General features: G+C 41.0%; 1 long non-coding RNA gene across 1 annotated transcript; it reads right to left on the bottom strand.

Annotated features, from left to right (window-relative positions):
* Window positions 1–2,916: 2,916 nt before the first annotated feature.
* On the bottom strand, window positions 2,917–3,974 carry LOC121013580 (uncharacterized). Its single transcript, XR_005782788.1, has 2 exons — window positions 3,733–3,974; window positions 2,917–3,474 (listed from the first exon to the last, which is right to left on the bottom strand). It is a non-coding gene; the product is annotated as an uncharacterized LOC121013580 (long non-coding RNA).
* Window positions 3,975–5,022: the final 1,048 nt, after the last annotated feature.

The following is a 5,022-nucleotide window of genomic DNA, read 5'->3' as shown; positions in this document are numbered from 1 at the left end:
ACAATAACACTGCCTTTTAAAGATGCCCCTGTATTTACTTTTATTGAGATCTTTGTTTCTCCATATGGCTTTGAGTTACTATCTAATACCATTTTGTTTCACCTTGCAGGACCCCGTCCAGCAGCTCCTGCAGGGCAGGTCTAATGGTCATAAACCATCTCAGCTTTTATTCTCTGGAAATGTCTTGATTTTCCCCTCATTTTTGAAGAATAGTTTTGCTGAATGTAGGAATCTTGGTTGATAGTATTTTTGAGCACTTTGAATATATTGGCCCACTGTCCTATGACCTCTACAATTTCTGATAAGAAATCTGCAGATAATTTATCGGAGAACTTGTATGTTATGATTTCTCTCGATGCTTTCAAGTTTTTTTCTTTGTCTTTTTCTTTTGAGAGTTTGGTTATGTGTTTCAACGTGGGCCTGTAGCTTCATCTTACTTGGAGTTTGTTGAGCTCCTTGGATGTTTATATTCATGGCTTTCATTAAATTTGAGAAGTTTTCAGCCATTATTCAAATGTTCTCTCTGCCTCTTTCACTTTGCTTTCTGGGACTCGCATGATAAGTATGTGGCTACATTTAGTGTTGTCCCATATTTCCTTTAGCTCCATTTCTTTCCTTCAATCTTTTTGCTTCCTGTTCCTCAGCCTGAATAATTTCCATTGTCCTATCTTCAAGTTCACTGATTTTTCCTTTTGCCTGCTCAAATCTATTTTTGAATATTGCTAGTGAATTTTCAATTTCAGTTATTGTACTTTTCAGCTTCAGAATTTCCCTTTTTAGGTTTTCTCTTTATAGATATGCCTGTTTTGTTCACACCCTGTTTTCTTGATTTTCCCTACAACTTCCTTTAGTTCCTTGAACATATTAAGACAGTTGTTTTAAAGTATTCGTTTCAGGGGCACCTGGGTGGTGCAGTCGGTTAAGCGTCCGACTTCAGCCAGGTCACGATCTCGCAGTCTGTGAGTTCGAGCCCCGCGTCAGGCTCTGGGCTGATGGCTCAGAGCCTGGAGCCTGTTTCCGATTCTGTGTCTCCCTCTCTCTCTGCCCCTCCCCCGTTCATGCTCTGTCTCTCTCTGTCCCAAAAATAAATAAACGTTGAAAAAAAAATAAAGTATTCATTTCATATATCTTATTAAGTTTATTTCAGGGGCAAATTGTCAAATTGTTTTTCCTTTGAATGGGCCACACTGTCCCAGTTCTTTGTATGCTTTGTGTGGATTTTGGTTAAACACTGGACTTTTGATTCTAATAATCTGGGAAGTCTGGTAATCAAGTTTTCCCCTTCCCCCAGGGTTTGCTGGGTTGTTTGTTTGTTATTGTTTTGGGGATTTTTGTTTTTGTTTGTTTGTTTGAGGTTGTCTCTGTGCAAAGGATCAGCCTGAGGTATAAATATAATATCTTCTTAGGTCTTTTCTGAGCCTTTCCTTGGGCAAGTGCAATCATTTTTAAATTTTCTCTAGCCATGCAGTTATTTTTGAATATCCAATCTTTTTTTTTTTATTTTTTTTTTCCAACGTTTATTTATTTGTGGGACAGAGAGAGACAGAGCATGAACGGGCGAGGGGCAGAGAGAGAGGGAGACACAGAATCGGAAACAGGCTCCAGGCTCTGAGCCATCAGCCCAGAGCCTGACGCGGGGCTCGAACTCACGGACCGCGAGATCGTGACCTGGCTGAAGTCAGACGCTTAACCGACTGCGCCACCCAGGCGCCCCTGAATATCCAATCTTTAAAGTCTGGCTCATGAAAGGGGAAAGGTGAAAACTGAAGGGGTCAGAAAAGAGCACTGGCCATTTAAATTTCCTGGAAGTCAGCTCAGCCAGAGGGGGAGGGGCTTGTAATGGGGGAATCATGAGGGGTATAGGGAGGGGTGCAGCAAAAGTGGCTACCTATCTTTTTGCATCAGAAGCAACAATCAGCAGTGAGAACACAGATCACCAATATTTGGAAGACGGCCCTTTTTGTCCACCCTCGCTCCTAGAGGCTGTATGTAAGCTGTTCCAAGAACGTGCACACAGCTGCCTGCCATGTGGCTGGGGTGGGGATGGGGTAGCTGCTACTGTGTTGAGCTGAAATTGACCAAAATTAACCAAAATTTACCATCCAAGCCTTCCTCTGTAAGTTGCAATGCTTCAAAACATTCCAGAATTCCAAAATAGTTACATCAGATTCTGCCAGTGCCATTTTTGTCTAGATGGGAGACTGATTCCTGGTGATCCCTACTCCACCATCTCCGTGGAATCATTATCTAGGTTAATTTTATCTTACTATTGAGGGAAGACCTCTTTTCAGTCCTCTAGGTGATGACTTTGGAAGATGTGATTTTCCAATCTGTTGAGAACAGGCACTACTTCTGGTTTTGTGTGAACCTCAGGTACTCAGTATTTTTTAAATGGGATAATTGTAAATAAAGATCTGGATTTCTGGCTTTCCTGAAAAATGTGAAGTCTGGCAATGCTGGCTCAATAGTCCTTTAAGGTTTTTAAAGTTTGTGCATGCACCTCTGCAGGCGCTGGAAAAATTATCGAACACCATGCAGGCATTAAGAAGAATTAGAGGGGTGCCTGGGTGGCTCAGTAGGTTAAGCATCTGACTTCAGCTCAGGTCATGATCGGGCAGTTCGTGAGTTCAAGCCCTGCATCGGGCTCTGCGCTGACAGCTCGGAGCCTGGAGCCTGCTTCAGATTCTGTGTCTCCCTCTTTGCCCCTCCCCTACTCACACTCTGTCTCTCTCTCTCTCTCTCTCTCTCAAAAATAGATAAACATTAAAAAAATCTTTCTTGGTAATAAAAGTTATCTTTATCTTTTATCTTTTATAGTAGACTGTGAACTTTTGGAGAGGAAGATAGAAATCTGAGTCACAACATGTACTTGACAAATGTAAAAATATGAATGCTTAATAAGCATCTACCTAATGGTTAAATTCTTAAAAGTTAACTTTATTTACCATAGGATTGCTAGACTTCTAGGTCATAGAAATGTCATGGAAAAATAGCATATGTTTATAGCTGTAAGGAGTTCATGATGTTTCTTAGGAGACCTTTGTGAAAAAATACAGATACTAGTTTCTTAATTAAGTGAATCATGGTGAATTAAATAAATTAAAAAAAAAAAAAAAGACAGATGAATCAAATTTAGACCTGGCCAGTTCCTTACACATGTGGCTCAGCAGTGATGCAGCATATAATTTCACTTAAGATTTAGAAGGCATGGCTTTATAGTAACTGTGTCTTTTAAGGACAGGGTATAGGAAAGGTCTTATCATGTATGTCATGAACACATGTCTATTTTGTATATTCAGCATTACTTGTCCCTTCCTAAGGTACATAGATGTCTTTCTCAGAAGTTGTATATAGTTTTGGTGAGATGATCAATCCAGGTATACACTTCTTCGTATTAAAATCAAAGGAGCCATATTCTTTTTGCTGTGAGGCTGGAGACATTTGGTCTATTCAACTCTTTTTTTTTTGTTTTTCCTATGATTTTGTTTTTGTTTTTGTTTTTTTTTTAATTTTTTTTTCAACGTTTTTATTTATTTTTGGGACAGAGAGAGACAGAGCATGAACGGGGGAGGGGCAGAGAGAGAGGGAGACACAGAATCGGAAACAGGCTCCAGGCTCCAGGCTCTGAGCCATCAGCCCAGAGCCTGACGCGGGGCTCGAACTCACAGACCGCGAGATCGTGACCTGGCTGAAGTCGGACGCTTAACCGACTGCGCCACCCAGGCGCCCCACCTATGATTTTGAATCTTAAGCAAGTGACTACAGGACAAGGGAATATTGGAGTTCATTCTGTTACCTTCAGTGCCCCAAATGTGTTTTTACATGACTAGTGCTTGCCATCCCTCATTTCTGCCCACTTCTAATCCTGGTTCCCCAACTTTTGTAAATTGATTTCTACTTTTTAAAAAATGTTTTATTTATTTTTGAGACAGAGAGATACAGAGCATGAGTGGGAGAGGGGCAGAGAGAGGGAGACACAGAATCCTTAGCAGGCTCCAGGCTCTGAGCTATCAGCACAGAGCCTGATGCAGGGCTCAAACCCACAATCTGTGAGATCATGACCTGAGCCAAAGTTGGATGCTTAACCGACTGAGCCACCCAGGTGCCCCTATAAATTGATTTCTGAGTCCTTAATATCTGTATAGTAAATGCCATTTTGCTTATATTAGAGGGAGTTGTTTCAGTTGCTTGTAACATAAGAGCCCAAACCCTACAGTGTAATATGCTACCTTGCCTGTCCAGTTGACCAGGCTGTGTAGTTGGCTACAAGTCAGTGTGAGCAACGTGGGAAAGAAGTCTGCATTTAACACAGGCTTGGGCTGCATTCACAGACCTACCCAGATCTCAGGAAGTCAGTCTTGATGTACACTGTGCTGATCAAGCAACAACAACTTGGGTATCTGGTGTGAGCAAATATTCCTAAGACTACTGACACACTGGAAAGGCATATCTTATGTATGTCCTAGGTGGTAAGAGCTCTACAAACTATGTGATAGAAATAGTGTGGGCTGAAAAATTGAAAATGCAGGGTAGGAGCGTTATAATTTCTATATTTCTGCAAGTGCTAGCCATCCATCAGAGCTGAAGAGATTTTTTTAAGAGAAGGCAATTTGTAAACTATAAAGCATTGTGCAAATGTGTTGTTATGTTGAAGTATTACTAAGTAACTTATTGAACAAATTAAATGTAAGCCAATACGATGCAAGGCTGATGCAATTGCTCAGCTCTTTAGGAATTAAGATCTTTCGATATAGTAGCCACTAGCCACTTGTAGCTATTTAATAAGAATTAGGTGAAATTAGAAATTTAGTTCCTTGGGTTTCCTGGGTGGCTCAGTCAGTTAAACATCTGACTCTTAATTTCGGCTCAGGTCATGAGCTCGTGGTTTGTGAGTTGAAATCCCACATTGGGCTCTGTGCTCATGGTGTGCAGCCTGCTTGGGATTCTCTCTCTCTCCATCTCTTCCCCTTCCCCACTTGTGCATACTCTCTCTCTCAAAATAAATAAACTTAAAAAAATTTA

Source organism: Herpailurus yagouaroundi, unplaced genomic scaffold, assembly GCF_014898765.1.
Source record: "Herpailurus yagouaroundi ecotype Mexico unplaced genomic scaffold, PumYag 199, whole genome shotgun sequence".
Lineage (NCBI taxonomy): Eukaryota > Metazoa > Chordata > Mammalia > Carnivora > Felidae > Herpailurus > Herpailurus yagouaroundi.
The sequence above is the reverse complement of the archived record's forward strand: the minus strand, read 5'-3'. Positions and strand labels throughout refer to the sequence as shown.